At 37.7% G+C, this 25,748-nt stretch overlaps 1 protein-coding gene across 4 annotated transcripts in view; it reads left to right on the top strand.

Moving 5' to 3' along the window:
* LOC136835468 (monocarboxylate transporter 9-like) overlaps positions 1-25,748 on the top strand; it is a 196,652-nt gene that overhangs the window by 67,420 nt on the left and 103,484 nt on the right. For 2 of the 4 annotated variants that reach the window (XM_067099026.1, XM_067099028.1), the window contains exon 2: positions 8,714-8,774. The exons of the other annotated variants lie outside the window; for them this stretch is intronic. The gene's annotated coding sequence lies outside the window, so the exon portion shown is untranslated. The remainder of the gene's footprint in view (positions 1-8,713; positions 8,775-25,748) is intronic. 4 annotated transcript variants of the gene reach the window in all.

Below are 25,748 nucleotides of genomic sequence, written 5' to 3'. Positions count from 1 at the left end.
GAAAGAATGTGATCATGGGTTCGTACTTGGTGTCAGAATTTCTGACGACAAATTACAGCCTTTCATATTGATCAGCGTTCCCCTCCCTTGTGACTCCCATTTCCGCGGCTTTGTTCGCACTCCGCCCGCCAGAGCGAAAAATAGAAGCAACGAAAAACGAACGATGCAGAGTTAAACAAAGAGCACAACAAAATTCTATAAAGAACAGGATTTTTGTGTTCTTTATGTCGGAGCAGCTGTTCGTTTCTCACGATAAAAGAGGCTGGTTAAAACGGAAGAGGGCGCGAGTGAGCAAACGTTTTGGAAAGGTTTCCGATGGATGAATAATGCAAACCTGTTAAGCTTATAGACTTCGTAGGGTCGTGGGGGAGTCTTTGATGAAGAAATTGTGTTGTTACTTTTTCAGGAGATTTTGGGCCAAGATAACTTATCTAAAAAGTGGCTGTGGATTTTGTGAGCTCTTCTACAATTCTACCGCCCGTCCTGACACTTAACTGCAAATGCATATGTGAACCAACCAGCGCCATTCTTCCACTGTCTGTACTAACATTTGTTGTTTTATTTAACTGGTTTCCATTTATTTTGTGTGCTTGGGCCTATAAAAAACTTCACCAACAATTTCCAACGCTTTTCCAGTCAGTTACGTTTCATACTTATAGTCTGTGAAACAGGCATAGTTACGCAAGAACAATAAAGAACGATTCTATTTGCAAATTTCTGTAGGGAGTGCATTAGTCTGTGAGAAGAATGTGTAAATTAACTCTGTAGAACTGTATTTGAATTACTCATATACTTATTCTTCTATGAGCTCTTACTTATGATGAATTATATAGTATCATTTTATTACTACTTGGAAGTAAATCCTCTTTTGGATAAGCATACTTGAATATGATGATTTATCGACACCTTTAATTTTGTATAGAATCGCGTCCATTTCACGAATAATACGGTTTTTTTTTTTTATAAAGAAGGGGATTAGTAAACATCCATAGACATTTATGAACAATATTTGTGTAACCACGGGACCCCCAGACATGGTTCATTGATAAGAGGTGGTAAGAGAGTCACGATTGAGATGGTATGGGCATGTGTTAAGGATGGATGACGAGGACATTATATATATATATATATATATATATATATATATATATATATATATATATATATACATACATACCTTAGTTTACCCAGACCACTGAGCCGATTAGCAGCTCTCCTAGGGCTGGCCCGAAGGATTAAATTTATTTTACGTGGCTAAGAACCAATTGGTTACCAAGCAACGGCACCTACAGCTTATTGTGGAATCCGAACCACATTATAGCGAGAAATGAATTTCTATCGCGAGAAATAAATTCCTCTAATTCTGCACTGGCCGGTCGGTGAATCGAACGCGGGGCCAGCAGAGTGCTGGCTGGGAACGGTACCCACCCGTCCAATGAGGAACTGGATGACTAGGAGGGATCGATGAGGGCTTGGAAAGAAGAACCTGTTAGAGGAAGAAGATCGAGAGGGAGACAGAGAATTAAAGTGAAGGAAGATATGAAGAGGAGAGGTTTGGTGGAGGAGGATGCCTTTGGTAGAAGACAGTGGTGAAGGCGCGTCAGGCAACCGACCCCTTAACGAAGGGATAACGGTGGGAAAGAATAGTAAAAATAATAAAAATAGGACTCCCACACATTTCTCACATACGGCTGTGCACCTTTTAGCGGGAAAAGTTACAATGACTGTAATATTTGAGAAAGGTGAACTACATTTTTCTAATATTCACCCCCTTCATTCTGATGAAAACTGTATTATTTGCCAAACTGAAAGGATTCTAAGAAAAATGAATGGTGCTGATGCCGCAGTGATATTTGAGAGGACCCATGATTATTTTTATTGTTGACTATAAAACTGTCGATTTTGTGCGTCACTTGTATTACGGAAACCAGGTATATAACTATGTATTTAGCTGGATAAATACTGTGCTTATAAGAAAGTAATTTTTTCTCAATAACACAACTTGTTTAATGTTTCGCGGGAAAACAAATAAACAGATAGAAAAGAAGTTTTCTTTCTTCCCTTTAGTTTTCCAATTTCTCCCTTCTCCCAAACTTCTGACAGCTGGTTTTTTACATGGCTTTCTTTAGTAACGCGCCCCACCCATTTTTTTTTTTACAAGAGTATTGCGAACTGTGAATTATGGCGTCTCTTGTTGTTTTTGCGATTCGGGCGGCGCACTTGCCCATTCAATTTCTTCCGGTGTTGCAAGCATTGCTCTCTCTCTCTCTCTCTCTCTCTCTCTCTCTCTCTCTCTCTCTCTCTCTCTCTCTCTGCAGGCTTTTTCTGCTTTGACTTAGGTTTCTCATTTTTTATTACATTTTATATTTCTCAGTTTTTCTTCCATCTAATTTTCTTGGTCTTACTCTAATAGCAGTGGTTCTAAAATACTTTTAACTTTTCTCATTAGGACAGTGACCCCTGCAGCTAATCGGAAGTCGCTGTCTGGAATTTATTCTTATGATTATTCTTGGGATTTTCTTTCCTGTTTTAGTCGTTTTCATTCATTGATTTTCAAAATTTCTCTAACGAATGCATACACAAAAAATCATCGTGAATGGATGAAGTGAAGTGAAGCCGAAATTCAGTTCAGTAACGATATTTATAACGATAGTTAACGGATTGTAACTCCATTCAGACAACAGACAAAGTTTTAAAGCAGAGAAAGTTCCTATGAAAGGTCTGGACAGTATCAGAAAAGGCAGATGAGAAAAGTTAAAAAGTTGTTGACAATATCAGTGGCGAAGGAGAGGCCGATTCGTTGATAAGAAACTGGGTGTACAGGAATTCTTACGGCGGTTTGGGCACTAGGACAACCTTCTTTCTCGAGTTTAGTGGTGAAGAACTTCGAGATTTTTAGCCTCTTTCCCGAACAGAGAGTGAGCACGTGGGTTGCTTGCTGGTTTACGGCAACAACGAGCGTCTATCCTTATAGGACTTTTGAATCAGCGAACTCAGGGAGGCTGCGCGAAAGTTCTCGTTGTATCGGGGACAACTCGCTTGATGATGTCACCATTCTTTGGTTCCGTTGTCCTTGTAGAGGCGAGCTCCGAAGGCTTAGTGCACCTCACGGGGTGCACTGTAAGCATTACTAAAGGTTCTTTGCTACGTCCCTTCGGCCTCTAGCTGCAACCCCTTTCATTCCTTTTACTGCACTTTCATTCACATTATCTTTCTTCCATCTTGCTATCCACCCTCTCCTAACAATTGTTTCATAGTGTAACTGCGAGGTTTTCCTCCTGTTACACCTTTCAAACCTACCTACTCTCAATTTCCTTTCCAGCATTGAATGACCTCATAGGTCCCAGTGCTTGGCCTTTGCCCTAAACTCTATATTCCATTCCATTCCATTCCGAAGGCCACATTGCCTCCTCTCCCAACTTAGGTCTCAAGAAGTAGTGTCTACAGCAGGATGATGGGAACTTTACATGGAAGTGACACTGAGTTCTTTCCTTCAGCTAAATTGACAGACAATGGTAAAGACTAAAGATGGAACGCAAAACACGCGGTTAGCAATGAAGGATACACTTCAGACGTTTTGGAGTATTCGTAGAGTAAATAACGAGGTACGCTTGTGCATCTTGAAAAGAACAAAGCTGTACCTAGACCGGAAACTGTGTGTTTGCAAACAAGACTTGAAGCTGCGCTTCAAGCTCTGAGTAGTTTGCAAACTCTTTACTTTTTTCATGCAGATGAAACAGGCGCGCCAAGGACTTTGCTTTGATTTCAGCGCACCGCAAAAATCCTGCTAGTGTGCTGGCTATGTTTTCTTCTGTTCACAGAATTAAAGATATGTTTATGATTTGTAGATGAAAATATTCTCATTAGGGCTTTTGCATATTTTCAAAGATATTGTAAATGGTAGCACCGAAAATAAAACTTTTGGGATCAGCCTCATTACCTTTAAAGATTCTAGCATCAATAGTAGTAGTAATAGTATTAGTAGTAGCAGCAGTAGTAGTAGTAGCAGTAGCAATATTCAGTTTGTGAAGATTTATTTTCACCGCCTACAACTGTCAACATTCAGCAGACATCCACGCCCTTCAAAGAAGCCTGTCCCTTTGTGTGGCGCACTGTCAGTGGTACTGAAGGCTATTTTGCTTTCTGTTATTTACATTTTAGTCGTTCCCTGTGGCCTCTTCCTAGTTACCTTTCCAACTTATTGACTTGATTTAGCTCTAGTTTTCACCGACGAGTCGAGAAAGGCGAATATAAGGACACAAGAAAACGTTCCTAACGGGTGAGGGCATGAAACTGACAATTTGAGAATAATCGTTGCTTGACTAGTGACATGAAACTGATGATTTCAGAGCAATCGTTACTTGACGAGTAATAAGAAACTGATCATTTGAAAATAATCGTTACCTGACGAGTGACATGAAAAGGATAATTTTAGAATAATCGTTCCTTGCCGAGTGACATGAAACATATAATTTTAATATAATCGTTACTCGACGAGTGATTTGAAACTGATAATTTTAATATAATCGTTACTCGACGAGTGACTTGAAACAGATAATTTTAATATAATCGTTACTCGACGAGTGACTTGAAACTGATAATTTTAATATAATCTTACTCGATGAGTGACTTGAAACAGATAATTTTAATATAATCGTTACTCGACGAGTGACTTGAAACTGATCGATCAGTTTCGAGTCACTCGTCGAGTAACGATTATATTAAAATTGTTTCATGTCACTCGGCAAGTAACGATTATTCTAAAATTATCCTTTTCATGTCACTCGTCAAGTAACGATTATTTTAAAATGATCAGTTTCTTATTACTCGTCAAGTAACGATTACTCTGAAATCATCAGTTTCATGTCACTAGTCAAGCAACGATTATTCTCAAATTATCAAATAACGATAATTTCAGAATGGTCGTTATTTGACGAATGATTGCTCTCCGAAAGGAATTGGCAGATTCATCGATTCATTAGTTTATCCATATTCTTCGGAAGCTTGAATTTCAAGTCAGTGGCCCCTGTGGGCTTGTTCCATATGAATAGGGTTCATCTTCTGAATAATAATAATAATAATAATAATAATAATAATAATAATAATAATAATAATAATAATAATCCAGCAGGCATGGCAACATCAAAGGTCGTCGACGTCAAGAGCAGAGCAAAACTTGAGGTCTTTCTTCTTCTTTGCTGCTTGATGTCGAAACAGAGAGTGACGTGACGATGCCAATTACCCCGCCGTTCTTTTCCTCCTTTCTTCCTTTCTTCTTCTTCTTCTTCTTCTTCTTCTTCTTCTTCTTCTTCTTCTTCTTCTTCTTTTTAATGGGAGATGAACAATATATTCTTCTTGGAAGATGGAGTCAATAACACTTAGGTGGACGAGTACCAGACCTAACAGTAATGAACTGGATTGAATGAGGAGAGGCTTAGGAAAGTGATGATAAAAATAGAATTAAAAAATAAGATGGAAAATGTGACTTAATTTTGTTTGAGATTCATTCTAATTTGATTGAGCGAGAGAAAGCTTGATTGTTCTAAATCTGGCTTTATACGAGAGAGAGAGAGAGAGAGAGAGAGAGAGAGAGAGAGAGAGAGAGAGAGAGAGAGAGAGAGAGAGGAATAAAAATGAATTATTTTGAGACAGAAGTGGTAAGGTATTACAGAAAATAAAAACAATAATCGGTACTATTTTGTTATTTGACATCCAATGAGAGAAAAAAGAGAGAGAGAGAGAGAGTCAAGATCATTGATTCATAATTGAGTCAGTGAGTTCAAGGATAAAATCCATCAATAATCCAACTTTTGTAATCCGTTTACCACATGACCCCAGTTAAGTCTGGTTGGCGATGCTCTGCTTTTGTGTGAGTATGTGCGCATGTACGTTTGTATTCTTTAAAAATGCGGTTCGCTAAGAGGAGAGTATGTTTCAAGGGGTGAGAACCTTTTGTTAATAAACATATCTATTTATACAAGGGTTGGGGTAACGAACTCCGCTCTCTCTCTCTCTCTCTCTCTCTCTCTCTCTCTCTCTCTCTCTCTCTCTCAACCTCCATCCACGTCCTGACGCTATCTTCCGAATGTTATGTATGTATGTATGTAAGCATACATGTACCTCGTACATTCATTCACGCATATGCACCCACACACTCGTTTTAAATACACCTGTATTTATAACTGTAAAGCATTAGGAGATAACATCCACAACACATCGGAGAGGTGGTATATCCAACGCTGCCGACAGAGAAACAAAGCAGAAAATAATGGGAATAATTGCTTCCGTGTAAGAAAGGCGTAAAATTCCCTTTGCCGCGATTTCTTTGCTAACGAACACTGCAGTGTTTGAAGAAAAGTTCCTCTCAGAGAGTGATTTACGTTATGAATGGTCTTATTAAGAGGTCAGCGAGAATGTGTGCGTGAAATAAACCATTAATGAAACTCAAGTTGTTATTCTCTCTCTCTCTCTCTCTCTCTCTCTCTCTCTCTCTCTCTCTCTCTCTCTCTCTCTCTCGTAATGACGTGACCAACCTTTTCCTCTTGGAAATAAATCAGGAGAGGAAATATTTTGTAATATAAAACCTAAGGCAAGATTGATGTGACTGGTAAATTGCACTCCAAAGGCCTCACGGAATTCCCGAGGGACTGAGATGAAAATACCTCCCAAGTCCCAACGCCCTCCAGTGCCGTCAGCCATCTCTGTTCCAACTTCCTGCTCGCCAAAGATTTGCGCGAGGAACCGAGTGTCAAAGTAATGGAAGGCCTTATATAAATGTTTGCTGTTTGAAAATAGATGGAAATGCCTTGTGTGTGTGTATATACAGTATATATATGTATGCGTACTGTATGTATGTGTATGTGTGTTCCACGTTAAGCTGTTTCTCCTAACAAGGGATGGTTCCATAGTTAAGAACACTGCTCACTACCACATCCATACTTTCACTGCTGAATCGCGGATGAACCCCATGCGCAGAAAATTTCCAGCCACCTCTATCTTGCACAAACCTACATATTTCCTAGATGTTATGGTCCTTCCTTTTCTGTACCTCTTCCATGCCAGCTATCCAGTTTAATCCAGGATTTTTTCCGCTTACTTCCTAATGCTTATTAATTATACACATTTTATCAACTTGCCGTTGTTCATTCCTTCCACATGACCAAACCTTATTCTAACATTCTGACATATTTTACGATAACATTTTTACACGTTTGTCACCCTTTTACTTCTTTCATCACATATACTACACAAACAGTTCATCCCAACTGCCTGAACATTCTTTCTGTCATTCACATTGAACATCTACACTTTACCTCCATATAGAGAGTTAGCTCAACAGCCCCTTTATACATTCCCATATTCGCTCCCGTAGCATTCCAAATTTCCTCCCAGTCATTTTGCACATTCCTTAATACCTTCCGTGCTTCACCTGTACGCTAACTTACCTCTTCTTCTGACCAAGATATTTCTGTCCAGGTCTGTATTTGAATCAACTGCTTCCATTCGCCCAACATACATATTAACATTCATTGCTCCAGCTTGCTGGTTTCCTTTAACTCGTATAACCTTAATTTCGCTCACATTCACTCCCACCTTTCTCACCTTTTCTCTCCTCTTGCTAACACTTTCAGTCTCTTTCACTGGTTTCTGTAGATTCTCTTTGTTATCACCAGCCACTAGTGTATCATCGATTTATTTTCATGTTCATACTTAAATATTAAATAGCCATGGAGTATAACACAGCCTTGTCTCAGGCCCTTTTTTGTACACCAGATCAGTCGCACTCTGCTGTGCATACTCTATCATATGCATTGGTTCCATCATAAAAATTTTAATTGCTCTTGACACCTTATCCTCTGTTCCAGAAGTCTGCAACACCTTTCACATTGCTTCTGTCGATTCTGTCATCAGATTATCCTAGGCCCATATATGTCACGCAAAGCTTGTCCCCTTTACTCACGCACTAAATTACGTAGCTTTGACACAATAAACCTTTGATTCATGTGTCCACTTCCTTTTTCTTCCCCTATAAATGTTTCTGTCATATGTTGCCTGAGGGCTAAAAATTCTAGTTATCAAGAAAGGTTGCTAGTTTCGTGACTTCTTTGACTCCCAGCTGGTGTTGGGGCCCATTCCTGACTGGGTTGACTGGAGGGCGCCGGTCAACCACCAACCATGGGCCTTCCGAGTGCAAACCCAGTGGTCTATCACTGAGCTACGACACCCACTGTTATATACATACATACATATACATATATATATATATATATATATATATATATATATATATATATATATATATATATATATATATATATATATATATATATATATATATGCGCGCGTGTGTGTATGTATGTTTGTATATCTAAACTTGTTGTAACTGGATAATTTATGTTCAACACAAACATCAGGAACTTGTTTTGTACCCCTGAACATTCGATGTGATGTAACTTACCTTAGTAATAAATTGATACTTATCCAACAGGTCTTGAGATTCGCAACTTTCCAAGATTCTTGTTGTAGGAAAATCGTAACATAAGTGAGATTCCCATATTTAATGAAAATCTTATATTCCTTCTCAGCAAACAAATAAAAAATGGAGTTTTAGATTAATGTTTCATATTCATTTAGATGCATTTTTATTTGAATTTGAGTATGTGTAGTAATAATGTCTTTCGATTAATAAGTCTTGTGATTTTTCTTTCTACAGTGTTCTGTACAGACGAAGGAGAAATGGTACCCAAGTGTGATGCCAAGATAAAGCTTAACAGGTAGGATGAATAAGATCTCTATCCTCTTAGCATTGAGTATCTCTCGATGTCATGTCTTCAGAAAATTGACAGGATTTAGAGAAATCAGGTGATGCTTGCATGACTTTATAAAGCACACACGTACAGACTAAAAAGATACAGAGTTAACATCATAACTGCATTAATAGAAGAGAGAAAGGAATGGAAGACTATTCATTAAAAAGATTATGCAACGGGATACAGGAGTGAGCAGATTTCCTGTTTCTTGGAGTGATACGCTGCATCTGATATAAGAACCCGTGCTATCGATATATGCACCATCTGGTGCGATCATCCTCTTAATACAAGCTGCACGTACAATGCAGGTAGAATGCCTAAGCATGTGTCCATTGATAGGTGCTTCCGCATTCCATTTGTGTGTGTGTGTGTGTGTGTGTGTGTGTGGGGATGGGGCAGAACACCAATTGAGTGGTCCCTTAGTGATCCGAAAGGTCAGCTTAAATAGGGTTCGTGGAACTGAGTATTATAATTTACTGTCCTTATAAAATAGTACAATAGATGCCATCGAAAAATGGGTTAAATGTTTTGGTTCTTTGCAGTCTGGTAAATCTCGTGACTCTCCAGAACTGATTCTATGCATCTTCCAGTAGAACTGCGCACTGTAATAGTTACTCTTGTAGATGTGGCCTTCAGTGTTTTACGTGGCGAAAGTCGTGAAGAATTTGAGATATCACCGATTTCGTTCTCAAACAGAACTAGGGAGGGTTATGGTCAATGTACTCTTATGTTGTTATGCAGTCTCCATGCTCAAGTTCCCAGAAGTCGATAGGTCAGTGAGAGGTAGAGGAGTAAAAACTGTAAATATTGAGTTTTCACGTTTACCCGCATTTGTCCGTAATGCTTGTACATCTATCGTAACTATATGAGTTTGTTTCGCTAGAACCCGGAGCCGCTGTCTCCCCTACCCTCCCGATCCCCTACCTACCCTGCCCCCACCCCGGGAGAACAAACAGGTTTGTAGGAGGTGGGTGAATGTCTACCCTACCCTCCCGTTCCCATACGTACCCCGCCCCCACCCAGGGCGGACAAAGAGGTTTGCAGGGGATGGGTGGTTGTGTCATGCCTCCTCTACTGTCACGCGGGGGGACACGCAGGACACGTCATGATAGATGTATAAACACGAATCTAGTGTCGCATGTGGCACCCATTGCTCCACATCCCTAGCCTACAGAAACAGTGCGGTCGTATGTGTCAGTTAAAATTTTTTTGGAAAAGGGCGTGATTTGAAATCGGAACCAATATGATGGAAGGTCGCTCAGATAACCACGAGGTGCCACAACACACACACACACAAACACACACATATATGTATATATAGAAATATATTTATGTACAATTATATATATATCTATGTGTGTGCGTGTGGTTATGTTTGTATTTCATGTCATTTTTTTCTCAAGTTATACCACAATAATGATTTGAAGCATATTGCATGTGCTGGGCATATTTTTTATAAAATACATGAACTGAGAGATCTGGCATTCTAAGTCTTATTGCAGATATTTATTATGAAAATGTTTATCCTCAATCGACTGCATAGCCAACAGTGCATTTTGCTGCACTGCTGTGTCAGTGATGCTAATGAGAACGTCACAGCGTTTTCACGGTCTCGACAGCGATGAGCTTTTATCAGAGATTTTGGATTTCATAGGTACTTTCGTCTCAAAGTATTCAGGTTGAGTTATGAGTTTACAGATCCTGGAATTTATATTGCAGCAGTGTAAAGATCAGATCAATAGTCCTTTGTATTTAAGAACTCAAATGTTAATTCAAATTTCAAAGTTCCTCGGGAAATTGTTCCCCAGGTTATCACATTGTTTACCAGTACTAGCGACTGTGGCACACGATAAATCAACAAACTGTTTACTCATTTAGGAAAATGTCCATCTCAGAATGGTTAAAAGATCTTAGAGCTCGAGTTTGAAGTTGCTCCTAAGAAAACCGGCCAATAGATGGGGCGTGGTCAGTGTGTGTTTGCCTTTCAGTAACGGTAACCCTGACCCCTGTATGCAGGATCGTTACACATGATTATTTACTGTTTGGAAGCCTAGAGCATCAGGTGCTTAGATACATACATACATACATATACATTGAGTATATATACACGAATATATATAATATATATACATACATTTATTACATATGTATATATGTGTATGTATGTATGTATGTATGTAATGTATGTACACACCGCTGGTGCTATTGATCTTCAAAGTGGCAAATAATTATCGCATAACGATCCTACTTGAGAGCTGAACTTCAATTCTCTTATTTGATTATCAGTTATAGAATTTATATGTATCGCTTGAAAAACTTATTAAAATGTCACAAACGCACACATACATATACATATATATGTATATATATGAATATATATATATATATATATATATATATATAAGCATATATATATATATATATATATATATATATATATATATATATATATATATATATATATGTCACATATACATACACACATATATATACACACACTATGTACGTATGTGTGTATGTTAAAATCCAAGCCTGAACCTCGACGTAACTTTCCACATTTATATACATATGACAGGCTGTATTTATATTTACTCCTAAGTAGTTACCTATGCATGCGTGGATACACAGTAAAAACTTCAAACGATGAAGATAAAAACCAAACAAAAAAAGCAAAACATTTATAAACAACAATTACGTAAGAGTTCCAGAATCTTGCTGGAGTGTCCAGAGAGACAGTGAGAGGAGGAGGAGGAGGGGGAGGGGAGGAGGACTGGACGTGTGGGTGAAAGCGGGTGACTCATCTGAGTCAAGTTCTAAGAAAGGTCCGATAATATCATTTAAATCTCGTCTGGCTGTGAATGGTAGAAATTCACGGCCTCAGTTTAATAATATATATATATATATATATATATATATATATATATATATATATATATATATATATATATATATATATATATATACATACTGGTATATACTGTATATTTCTTTGTTTACCTTCTTCAGTTCGTTTCTCCAAACCGGGGCCAGGTTGCTTCTTAGAGAAAAAGAGAAAGTGTTCACTAAAAAAAATTCATAAATGAAATTTTGAATCATGGAGGAACCTCTGTGCAGAAAACTTCCACAACACGGCTACTTCATGCACATTCTCAGACAACAACACTATCTCAAAACAGTAACTTTCTTCACCACCTCTACGTTCCCCAACATTTCTCACCCCCTTATTTCTTATATATATACAGAATATATACTGTATATATTTGTATATGTATATATACATATATATATAAATATATATATATATATATATATATATATATATATATATATATATATATATATATATTATATACATACTGTATGTTGTACAAAATGAATTGCCCGAAAAATACGAACTGAATGATTATTCATGGCTTATTCATACTTAGCATTTTACACCCACAAGAAAATAACAGATTGAAAGTTTAACTCAAGTGGTTAGAATACGAATTTTATAACAAATGCCCAGAATTGAATATTAATCATAAAATAATATATATATATATATATATATATGTATATATATATATATATATATATATATATATATATATATATATATATATATATATATATATATGTTGTATCTGTGTGTGCGTGCGTTTTGGGGTTGAAGTGGTTACTAGACACTCGCTCTGCCCAAAGCATATTGGGAGAGCTTAAATGTCAAAGGCTTTTGCAATTATTATATGTATATATATGTGTGTGCGTATGTATATATATATACATACATACATACATACATACATACATACATACATACATACATACATACATACATACATACATACATACATATATATATAACCGCAATAAATACTCTTTAATATTGAATTCACTACATCTTGGGAATAACTTTCACCCGAGTGGAAGTTCCATTGCTAATTCTACGTTTTTCTGCGAGGATTTTTAAGCCACCTGCGTTTTGATTTATAATTGTTCAAGCAAAGGTTATTTCAATCCCATCACAGACGAGTTTCATGTGAGACCACTTTGCTATAAGATCTAAAAATCTTTTGCAACGGTGCTCATAAGAACAACAAGAAAAAAAGTGACTGTACCAACATATCCATACAGACCTGTCTTAAGGTTTCACTGTAGACTCATGACATAACGCCTTGTGACCTTAATCTGGACGCGAAGACCCTCCTTGACTCACTGTAGGCAGTTCTTAATCATTGAATAACGTTTGCGCTTCCTCTGTAGCCATATGGTAACATCACTTCCTTACTTGGTTTTGTACTCAGGTTGTTTTTTATAACTGAGTGTTGCTATTATAGAGCAGATGCAGATATCAGTAGGTGGAGTGTAAACGTGGAACATTTCAAATTGGTCCAACTGTCAACAGGAATGTCCCTTTCACTTTACTTTGTCCTTTGATTGTGGAGACTTTAACGGGCTGGTGTGTTACTGTTGTTTGACTATGGATATTGTTAATAATGCCATGTTGTTGAACTTTTTTTTTTTTATAAAATTTGTTTGAGGGAGAATTATTACATTAATGTTTTTTACTTTTGTTTCTAGTAAGCTTTAAATGATCCAGTTATGAAAAGTGGCAAATTGATAAAAATAGGTAAAAAAATCCTTGCAAATTGACTCCAAAGCCTAAAACAAACACCTTTTGGCAAACAAAAGAAATACGTGAGTTGGTTTGCTTGGAAGTGTAGACCTAGAGGCTTCGTGCCCTGTCACCTTGAATGTTCTATTATAATTATTATTATTATTATTATTATTATTATTATTATTATTATTATTATTATTATTATTATACATAAAAATCAACCATATTCATATGGAACAAGCCCATAGGGGCCATGGGGCCATTAACTTGAAATTCAAGCTTCCAGAGAATATGGTGCTCTTTAAAAGTATCAGAAGGTAATAGGAAATACAGAAAGAAGAGATCACTTATTAAAAATGAAAAGTAAATTAAGACATTAACAAATAAATAGATAAAAATGTGAGTAAATTATTAAAATACAAGGATAATTGTGTTAGGGTAGTAATGCTTTGCATCTTCGCTTGAACATAAGTGCCACTTGAACGACACCCTCAGGGAGGCTGTTCCACAGTCCAACGGTGTGAGGAATAAAGGACCTCTGGAACTTAGAAGTTCGACGATGAGGCATAAAGAATTACGGAGATTATTGCTCCTGCATTCCTCAACCATCCTCTTCTGTTACTGTAAAAAAAAAAAAAAAGAATCCTTTTCAGTTCCATGCGTCGGGTTGATCCTTTCATTTAATAAAGGCCCATCCATCACACATTTCTTTCCGCTGTGGCGTTTCGTAATACCTTTGACTGGCATTTTCTCCTGCAGATCCAGCTCCTGTGATGCGTTACTCTAACGGGGATTTTTATTTTATCTTTTAGATCTGATGATAACCGATGGAGTCTTTTTATTTGTTGCGCTGATTCGCGTTATTTCCATGATGCGAATGTTGTGCCATCGAGCTTAGGAAGTCTTTAGATTCGACAGTGATCAACGTCCCTCTTTTGACATCCGTGGTTCGATGTGGCTGTTTATATAAGTTTCATTTCTTAGTGTATTTTTGGTTATGTTTTGAGGTTACAGTATTATTATTATTATTATTATTATTATTATTATTATTATTATTATTATTATTATTATTATTATTTCGGAAGAAGACCCTCTTTCCTACAAACTTTATTTAAAGGAATGGCCGTCTAGGTGCTGTTGAGTTTCTATGACAGTCCCTCAATCTCTCGGATGAGTTTCTTTGTAGCAGCAAAGTATGCAGTAAATATGACTTAATTGTACTCTTGGCGTCATTTGCCCTTCAGTAAAGGGTAGAGAGAACTACCGAAACGTCAAGGAATAAATGAACCTTGGACAGGTGTTGTAAGATTAACTGCTGCTACAAAGAAACTCACTCGAGAAATTGAGAAACTGCAATATAAACTTAGCGGCATCCAGACGGCCAATTTTCTTTAATGAAGTTTATTATTATTATTATTATTATTATTATTATTATTATTATTATTATTATTATTATTATTAGGGCAGTAGCGTTGAAAATTATAGCTGTTTCTACGGCATAGTGTCTTCTCTATTCGTCTTACAAGCAGCTACGTGCTGATGAGAAGATTGTAAGACGGATAAAGAAGAATCTATACAAATTAAATGTCGTAGAAACAGCTATTATTATTATTATTATTATTATTAGTCATGTATATGATGTTGAGAAGAAGATTGTAATAAGACGAATGGAGAAAACACTGTACGGATTAAATGCCGTAGGTACAGCATTTCTTCTTCTTCTTCTTCTTCTTCTTCTTCTTCTTCTTCTTCTTCTTCTTCTTATTATTATTATTATTATTATTATTATTATTATTATTATTATTATTATTATTACATGTGACACAGGTTTTGTAAAAAGGAATCGTAGCCGTTTTACGTAGCTGAGTACTTGTAAGTCTTTTCGTTACACGGACTTTCTCCTTATGATAATCCTATCAGAACACCTTGCCACCTCCCGACAGATGCATCCTTTGTGCAATCTTTCCCGCCGTCCGCGTTTCCGCCCGCGTCTCTCCTCCCCTTCGGAGTCTGGGGCGTCTCTGTATGTAAATCCAAGACATCCGAATCCTTCTGCAGCCTGACACATCATTTCTCCGGCATCTTTTTCATGCCTTACCTCTCTTTCATGTCGAACTTCAGTGATGCTTCAAGTGCAGCGCTCAGCGTTTTTACAGTCTCGAGGTTTTTCAGCGGTGCGTTTATTTGAGATGTAAAGGGGAAAAAAGAATGACGGAGGGAAAATAAAATGATGTAGGGAATATAAAATGACGGAGGGAAAATAAAATGATGCAGGGAAGTAAATTGGAGAAAAAATAAAATGGTGGAGGGAAAATAAAATGATGTAGGGAAAATAAAATGATGTAAGGAAATTAAAATGACGGAGGGAAAATAAAATGATGTAGTGGTAATAAAATGATGGAGGGAAAATAAAATGATGTAGGGAAAATAAAATGGAGGGAAAGTAAAATGATGTAAGGAAAATAAAATGATGCAGGGGAAATAAAATGATGGAAAATAAAATGATGCTGGGAAAATAAAATGATGGAGGGATAATGAAATGAATTACCTGGCAGGAAATTTTCAGCTGACTGTTAAATAACATTTTTGTGTTTATTTCATCCTGTTTAATTTTTTAAAACATTGTATTCATGTGTTTACACTAAAGAGAAGTTTTTAACATCAGCACCAGCTTATCGCTTGCCAAGAACATCGGAATATGATGTAGCAAGCATACTCAAATGGAAAGCATAGACCATTCACTTCACTTGATGAGTGCTCGTGGCCAATAAGTACATATCATTAAAGCCATTTAATATTGCAGTTCTGAGAGAGAGAGAGAGAGAGAGAGAGTGTTACATCTATGTCTTTCAGTGTGAATTGTCTCTCACTGAATGAAAACAAAGGGCCGGCCATGTCATTACGGTAGAACCCCGTGCTGGAGAACAAAGGAGGCGAAAATGGTTCCTCAGCATCACCGGCCGGATTACCATCCTGGTAATGGTATTACCTATCTGCGTTCATGCACGCTCAGTTTGACTGATAACATTGCTCATCCCCTTCGCGGGAATTTGGAACGTAGGCGGTGTAATGTTCTAAAACTTTGAATATTCCAAAAGGAAATATTTATACATATACATACTCGAATATGTATATATATATATATTTTGTATATATATGTATATATATTATAAAAAGTATATTTTATGTACACATATACATATATATATATATATATATATATATATATATATATATATATGTATATATATATATATATATATATATATATTTTATTATCCGTGTTTATCAAGATAATGAACATGATTGAGTTATGCTGTATAACTTCAGCTGCTGCTCTCTCAATTTGAATGAATAAGATAACTTTTAAGCGGTCGCCACAGCAAACACTCATGTTTTCGACGAAAGCTGTGAATTTTATTCCGAACAGCAGAGAGCTGTGAAAGTTCTTTTTCCTTTTCTTTAAGGAGGAAATGTTATCAGATTACCAGTGTTCTCGCTCTCTCACCCCATTTGCAACCGGCACCAGAGCTCCCCTTATCATTGCTTTGCGTCATCCCAACCTAATTTCCTTTATATAATTGTGTAACAAATGAGCAGTGCATAAATAATAGGTGAAAAAGGCATAAAGTCATCACAGGAAACAAAATCCCAATTTTCATAATATAAAAGGGTAAGGAGAATTCTGTCTACTAATTAAATAGCTTATAGTTTTGGAAGGGATCGACCCAGAATTTATGCAAGTTTTCAATATGTTAGAGTTCTTACCTGTTAGACTGAATCGCTCATCGATAGCTTTCATAAATAAAAAAAACACTGTAAAATAATTTTTAATATTGAGGTAATTAAAATTCATGCATAGCTTGAACTAGAAAAACAAGGTAATGTCTGCGTGCAAATCCCAGCGTTCCTAAGTGGGGACCGTTAGTAACTTTCCTCCCAAGTATACTTGTTAAATGAAGATAATCAGACTTTGTTCTTGTTGTCTGGTGATTGCGGGGAGTCTCCCAAAGTCACTGGTAACAGTGAGTTGGCATCTAGAATCAGTGAGCTTTAGGGAGGTCGTAGACGATTAACTCTTATTGATGCAATGTTTTGCGCATCAGTAAATTTTTGCACCAGTGTAGCAAGTCTTCATTATAAAGCTGTAGATTGTGCGATTTTTTGCGCAGTGCCAAGAATGTGCAAAATTTCGATAATCTAAGACCACCCCTTCAGTCCGTGGAACCACTCGATGTATTTCACATCCAGTCTCGAGTTGTTCCTGACATGTCTGTCAACTCTGCTCATGAGAGCATAGCAGATTGGGGATTCTGTGTCTTGGTCAAGTTGAGTGATTCCAAGACCTCGTTTCTGCCTCTACTCCTCTGTCACTTCTGTCAGTAATTTAAATGATCACTGTCTTAGTTTCCTTTGTTCAAATACATAAATGCACTTAGATATTATCTTTATTGTAACTATCAAAGCGTTTCTGTAGTCCTTATCCGTTCCTGTTTGAAATATTGATCTTATATAGGCGACCGTTGTTGTATCGACGCCATTTATATAAATCAGCCAGTCAATCAGTTTCATATCTGAAGCCTTCTTTCTCTGCCTCTTTGCGTCAGAGATAACAGATAGCATTGCTTTAAGAATCGACCATGACCTAATATCTTATCAAGATCCTGTATTTATCCTTAGATACATGTTCTCTTTCTGCAGTGTTCGATGCACCCGACTCACTGTGATGGTAGCTAGCTTGGGAGAGGGACAACAACAACGATTCGATCCTGGTTTGTCGCCAAGTTGCTCACACACCACCAGCAGTAATTTTTGGTGGAGCAGTTCAGGCATTTTTGCTACTGTTCCTCAAGAGCTAAAGTGTGGCAATTCCGATCTGCAACGAAATGAACTCTGAATTTTGATTTCATTTGAGAAATCAACGTATATTCAGTCGTTCAAATTTACTTGTGCCTTAAACGTGAAATACTTTGCATGGGGAATGAAGAAATTGGAGAAGAAAGCAACAGACAGGTGAGGTAATGGGATACGGCGGAAACAAAATAAGAGGAGGGGAAATGGATTACGAGGGAAAGGGAGGAAGCAGGAAAGAACGGGAAAATATCAAGTGACGCAAAATCGGTGTCTAAGTTCATTTTCGAACTCTCTCTCTCTCTCTCTCTCTCTCTCTCTCTCTCTCTCTCTCTCTCTCTCTACAGATTTAGTTTGTGTTTAACAGTGTCACAGGATATGACAAATTGATAATCCTTGCCTGCAAGAACGTATTTACGACGATCACTGATTGTAAGGCTTTGAAGTGAGGTTGAAATTTATTGGCCCAATAATAATAATAAAACTATTTCTTTCTATATTACGAGTAGACGAGCCTCGTCCGCAGGTGGTCGAGAAGAAATGAAAGCAACACACAATACACAATAATAATAGCCATTCCTTTCTGTATCACGGGTAGACGATCCTCATCAGCAGGTGGTCGAGAAGAAATGAACGCAGCATCAAATATCTCCGAGCGATTGAATCCCTGCGAATGATCAAACCAGTCGAAATCAATTCCGAAACCCGAGAAACAACCTGCAAAACAAGATTCCAACCATATTGTGATTTCTTATCCCGTGTTAGGTAGCATCTCTCTCTCTCTCTCTCTCTCTCTCTCTGAAGATATGAATTGATGCAAAGTTCAGTACACATAGCTTTTCTTGCTCTCTCTCTCTCTCTCTCTGAAGATATAAATTGATGCAACGTTCAATACGCATAGCTTCTCTCTCTCTCTCTCTGAAGATATAAATTGATGCAACGGTCAGTACACATATAAGATACAGATTGATGCAACGTTCAGTACACATAGCTCCTCTCTCTCTCTCTCTCTCTCTGAAGATATAAATTGATGCAATGGTCATACACATAGCTTCCTCTCTCTCTCTGAAGATCAGAGCTCTGCTCTCTCTCAGCTCTCTCTCTCTCTCTCTCTCTCTCTCAAACTAGAAAAGACAAAAGTAAAGCAGTATGATTCTCTCTCTCTCTCTCTCTCCATCGTTTTTCTGTGTGCTCATAATGAATCATCGAATCTGCCTTCTCTGCGAAGGCTAAAGGAACGCGCTCAGCGTGAAACCATTTCGCAATAGTACGCACTTGCCACGAGTGAATTCATTTTACGGGCCTGTCATTCTTAAATAAGAATTATCATCTCGTGTGAGCCGTATCTTCCTTTGCTGACACTTTCCTCTTATTTGAAAAATGCCTCACCTCAGACACAGATTTAATATCTGGGGAACATTTTTTTCTTTCTCACTTCACGCTCCTCTTTTATTTATTGAAGCGTGTGTTTCTCCTCCACTGTATTCCTCTAGTCAGATCCAGCTGAATCCAGAATTTGAGTATTACTCTGGTAGAAAACAGAATCAACATTTCCCCTCTGTCGTCCCTCTTATTTGCAGGTTCTGCAGCAGTAGAGGGGTTGATGAGTAACCGCTGCATCATACACTCTAGGGAAAGAGGACGAATTCTTTACGGTGCTTAGCGACGCACTTCTTCTTCACCTTGGTTTTGCTGTGCATTTTTATACTCAGTTGGAAACTGCACCGGGAATGTTACTAAATTTCTTTTTAAATGTAAATCCTTCTCGCTTGTGATTTCAGCCTCCTTTACAGGAAATTTTACAGTGTTGATAAACTTCTTTGCAAAGTTTAAATCCTTCTACCTCGTGATTTCAGTCCTTACAGGAAATTGTACAGGGAATGTTACTAATTTTCTTTGCAAAGTTTAAATCCTTCTACCTCGTGATTTCAGTCCTTTCAGGAAACTGTATAGGGAATGTTACTAAAATTCTTTGTAAAGTGTAAAACTTTCTCTTGAGAATACAGTCTTTCCAGATTTATCCTTCTAATTGAGAAGAAACTGAGACTGGCATGGGTGTCAGGGTCAATTTCGGCTAGTGAGAGGACAGTGTGTTAGGGGACTTCTCCTTTCAGTGTTAAATGATTCAGCAAACACATTCCAGAATGAAAGAGGTTTGAAGTGTTAATCAAGCCGGCTGGCTCTTGTGCCTGCAACTTCAACTCTGTATTTGTGGGAATGGAAAGATGGGATGCTTTTGAAGGCGTTTGAAGATAAATGAAGCATTGGTATCTCATCCTATTTTAGAGTATTCATTGAAAGCTCATGAAATTTGATAAGCAGTATACATTAATTGGTACTTTTAAATTTAAAATTTTGTGCTTCAAGTCCAAGTTTATGATCCTGTGTTTTGGACACTTCATTTGTAATAAAAATGAGATACCTTCATTCAAAATATGAATAAATGACGTCAGATAAAATGGCTTTAGACTACTGAGGAAAGGAAACAAAAATGCACGATATTACTCTTGTGATGATCAACAGTAATTTCCGCATTACTGAACATTTCTGAAGTGAATAATGAATCTATTGACCAAATGAGATAGTGATACCATTCGCTTCATTTTAATTGACAAAGAGCTAGAACTACAGAAGTATTCGGCGATGCGTCAAAAATCGACGAGTGTGTGTTGAAGAGCGGTCATCCTTTGACGCTCATCATCCGTGAGATTTCTCACCTCATCAATTGTTAAAGCCAGTGCACAGCCGGCGTCAGGTATCACTTCCTTTTTTTTTTTTTTTTTTTCTACTACGTTTCATTAATGCTGGAGTTCGCTTTGTCAAGAACATTTTTCTTCACACTGTCGTCAACCATCAGATGGTATTGATAATTGCAAACGGTAAGAATAATTCATTCCCAGAACACTCAGTCCGATGAATTGATAAGCACATAAAATTACAAATATTTAAAGTACGCATTCGAATAAAGGGATAGTGCTGTCAGTGCAACTCATGCGGTGCACCGTAGTCATTACTAGAGGCTCTTTGCAATGTCCCTTCGGCCCCCAGCTGCAACTCCTTTCACTCCTTTCAGTCTTTCTTCCATCTTACTTTCCACCCTCCTAGCAATTGATTCATACACCTTCCAAACCTTTTACACCTTTCAAACCTTTTTTACTGTCAATTTCCGTTTCAGCACACTGAATGACCTTATAGGTCCTAGCGCGTGGCCTTTAGTTTAAATTCTGTACTCTTCTATTCTATTCTTTAAAGTAAAGTACGCACGCAGATACTTATTGTGTAAACATATGTAGCTAATTATACACACTAGCAGATAAATGCATATTATATCTACACCATAAAATGCGATTAGATACCTTCTTCAGACCCAGGGAAAATTTGAAATATAGGAGAAACAAGTAAAGAATGCGCCGAAGTTTCTTCGGCGTAATTAAGTTTTCTGTACAGCGTATAAAGCCAGTGTCACGATCTTGTAACTGTCTTCGATTGACATCATTACGAGCCTCTCGATGTGCAGCAGTATGAAACTCTTAGCAACGAGCGGGCAGCGCTCAGTTGCTCCTCAGATGCGGTCAAATGAAGGTATGTCGGCGACGCCTTCGGAATAGGACTCGGCGGTTCCATATGCACATTCATAGCTCAACTTGACCTTAAATAAAATAAAAACTACTGAGGCTAGAGGGCTGCAATTTGGTATGTTTGATGAGCGGAGGGTGGATGAGCAACATACCAATTTGCAGCCCTCTAACCTCAGTAGTTTTTAAGATCTGTGGGCAGAAAGAAAAAGTGCGAACGGACAGACAAAGCCATCTCAACAGTTTTCTTTTACAGAAAACAAAACCACGAATACAAATGTTCAAGAAACAAAATGGAAATGATACGGTCTCAGTGCCTGAGATCTGTCGACTGATCTTGTGATTCCCAAGGAGTTTGCATATAAGGATGACCTGTCAAATCCGGCAGATTTAGTCAGGTTATTATTTACCCAGTTTGCCTACGTAGATTTTATGTATAATCTTAGTTCGACTGAAATGAGTAGGCCTACTATATTATTAAAGAAACCCATTCTTAAATTTACAAGCATTAATGTTTGATGTAAAGTTTATTTTGAGTCTTGACGAAATATCCGAGATGTATGTATTGTACATTCATCCGAGTTAATTGCTTCCACTTTTCTTCTCAGCTCAATCCCTAGTCGGGGTCACTGTTTTTAATTAGCCTTTTCCAGGTATTTTTATCTTGTGTCTTCCTTTCGTCTGTTTCTTTGTCTCCCGTGTCTCACTTTTTTTTTTTTTTTTTTTTGAGCATAGCATTAGGCTAAAGTCAAGGGCAATTTTCTCGATTACGGCCTCATGCAAAAACACAATTTGCCTTATACATACTTACAGTCGTTTCCAATCGTTTGATATGTTTGAAATTCAAATAGAGGTAGATTTCGCCTCGGGAAATCATTACCCACGTTATCTGTCATTCAGCTTTAGTGCAGTGCTTAAGCTTAATGACTTGGATTAACGATACCGTTTAGCCAGCGTTTTTTCTCTTTTAATCTTACAGCATCGTATTTCATTTGCCCATAAATCTGTTCCGGACGCATGGTAGACTCAGGTTTTTTTTTTTTTTTATTCCAGCGTATCCTGTGTTGGAGATTAATCGCCAAGAAAGAAAAATGTTTCGATATTTTCTGAAATCTCTTCTAGGGACACTAAACGTTTGGAGTTGGGGGGGCGGCGGGGGAGGAGGAGGAGGAGGAATATCATGGCGTAGAATTTATTATGATTATTACGTACGAGTCGCAGTGCATTGAGGAACTGCTTTTGCATCGGTAATTTGTGAACGTTCGTTGTTATGAGCACAATACCTAGTAGCCTTTGAATGATCTCGTTTTCGTTTTAGTTTTCTGTAAAAGAAAACTATTGTGCCGGCTTTGTCTGTCCGTCCGCACCTTTTCTGTCCGCCCTCAGATCTTAAAAACTACTGAGGTTAGAGGGCTGCAAATTGGTATGTCGATCATCCACCCTCCAATCATCAAACATACCAAATCGCATCCTAGCCTCAGTAGTTTTTATTTTATTTAAGGTTAAAGTTAGCCACAATCGTGCGTCTGGCAACGATAGAGGACAGGCCACCACCGGGCCGTGGTTAAGTTTGATGGGCCGCGACTCATACAGCATTATACGGAGACCACCGAAAGAGGAATCTATTTTCGGTGGCCTTGATTATACGCTGTACATAAGTCTTCGGCGCCTTTTTGACTTGTTTGTAGTTGCCATTGTCCTCCGTGAATTTGGTGTGACGTCAGTTCTTGCGTCCAATACTCTTCTGACAGCGGTACGAAAATTGTGTGAAGTTTTCCGGATCACTAAATGTAATTATAATTTTCTTTAGCTCAGTAGTCAGTTGTATGAAGCTCGAGTTCTGCTCAAGCCTTGCCACTCTTTTTAGGGTTATTATTATTATCATTGTTATTATTAGCAGTAATTATAATTATGCCCTCCACATTGCTTTGTGTCTTTGACAAAGACTAATTTGAAAACTAGAAAGACGGGCGAACATTGAATGTTACTGAACTGAAACAGTAAAATGCAAAGGCACAAATAAGGAAAATGTTGAAATGGAATTTGGGGAAGAAACAAGGGGTAGTTTATACAAATGTCTTTTATCAAATTATACGTCTTCAGCGCCGATGATTATGGTTATTGTGACGCCAGTCTGGAAGAATAAATCGGTCAAAGGACTTTCCTACATTACAGAGACATGATCAAAAGCAGACTTGCGTGTCAGCACAGACTAGCGCACACAGACGTATGATGTAACAGACAATCATTTCCGCTGCCAGGAACACATAATTGACCAATTACAACTATACCAGAGCCATTGTTGGCTTACACACACGTGGATGCGCGCTCGCATTGTCGAAGGGTTTCTCCGAGGAATTTGTCCTCAAAGGAGAAGGCAAATTGGCGCAGAGTTAATGACGTTGAACAGCTAAGCAGAGACTAAAGGGAAGAGGTGGAAAATAAATTCAAGAAGCAATGTAGCTATGGTTGAAGCGCTCTACAGAGAGCCCTTAGTACTGTCTACAGTGTGACTTGCGAGGTATGCATTATTCGGTACTGTCCTACGAGGAACGTATATAAACGAACACACATATATACATACATACACATACATATTTATAGTTCCTCGTTGGAAGAGTCGGTAGAGTTGTCGCCTAGCTCTTGCTAGGCCCGAGTTCGAGTCTCCGGCCGGCCAAGGAAGAATTAGAGGAATTTATTTCTGGTGATAGAAATTCATTTCTCGGTATAAGGTGGTTCGGATTCCACAATAAGCTGTAGGTCCCGTTGCTAGGTAACCAGTTGGTTCTTAGCCATGTAAAATAAGTCTGATCCTTCGGGCCAGCCCTAGGAGAGCTGTTAATCAGCTCAGTGGTCTGGTAAAACTAATATATACTTAACTTAGCACATACATACATATATATACTTATACATATATGTATACATATATATGTGTGTGTGTATGTGACAGGAATATGATTTGCAAATAACATTCAACTTTCAGGTTATGCAACAAAAACCTATTACGGCTGTTTTTTTACTGTCTTAAAAACGTGGCAATTAGGTGCCATTGTCTGGGTCATTGTCATTTAGCTTCGTCTGCAAGATTGCTTTGAAAGTAGTCTTTCGCGTGTATGCCAGGGTGTTTGTATGTTTTATGCCTATTGTTTAAGACTCGCAAACCTATAAAGTTTAAGGCAAAGGTATTTTTTCATCGTCTTCTAGTTTGGGGTAAGATGCAAGTGTTCATCAACTACTTATTCCATGATTTCAAGATTTTTGTTTCATAAGCATTCTTCATTTTCGTCTTTCATTTTTCTGTGTAGTAACCAGAAGTCATTGCTTTCCATTTAAAAAGCAAATATCATTATCAAGAGCACGTAATTCAGACACCGAACTTGATTTGATGGTTGTGAATTGGTATTTAGTCCTGGTTGCTTCTCCAAGTCTTCGTTAGACGAAAGTAGGTTCACTGTCAGTGATCGCCCTCGTAGATTGAATAACCCGTTTGAAACGAACGTTTCAATGCCCGCTTGCGTTTCCCTGAAGACGTGATGGCTTGTTGGAGCTAATGAGATGTTATGAATGGCTGGCTGCGGGAAATTACTTCTCCGGCCCTGTAAGCAGAGGACCACTTAACATTATTCGTAGAATTTTTTCAAGTGGAGAAAACTTTTATATATTTGGACTCTAAAATCTGAATATCCGGTAGATTATTTCAGGAGCTTCAGCGAATAAATGAAGTGACTGAAGCACTCAGCTTCTACGGAAATGTTTTGAAAAATAAATGAACATTATTCTGATTTTGCTGTTTATTCTATGCTTTTATACTGCACACAGAGCCTGAATTACTAAATAGCTTTTCCTTGCAAAACTTTTAAGCACATGCTTTCTTAATTTTAGTTTTCTGTAAAAGAAAACAATTGTGCCGGC

Source organism: Macrobrachium rosenbergii, chromosome 55 (assembly GCF_040412425.1).
Source record: "Macrobrachium rosenbergii isolate ZJJX-2024 chromosome 55, ASM4041242v1, whole genome shotgun sequence".
NCBI classification, from domain to species: domain Eukaryota; kingdom Metazoa; phylum Arthropoda; class Malacostraca; order Decapoda; family Palaemonidae; genus Macrobrachium; species Macrobrachium rosenbergii.
The sequence above is the reverse complement of the archived record's forward strand: the minus strand, read 5'-3'. Positions and strand labels throughout refer to the sequence as shown.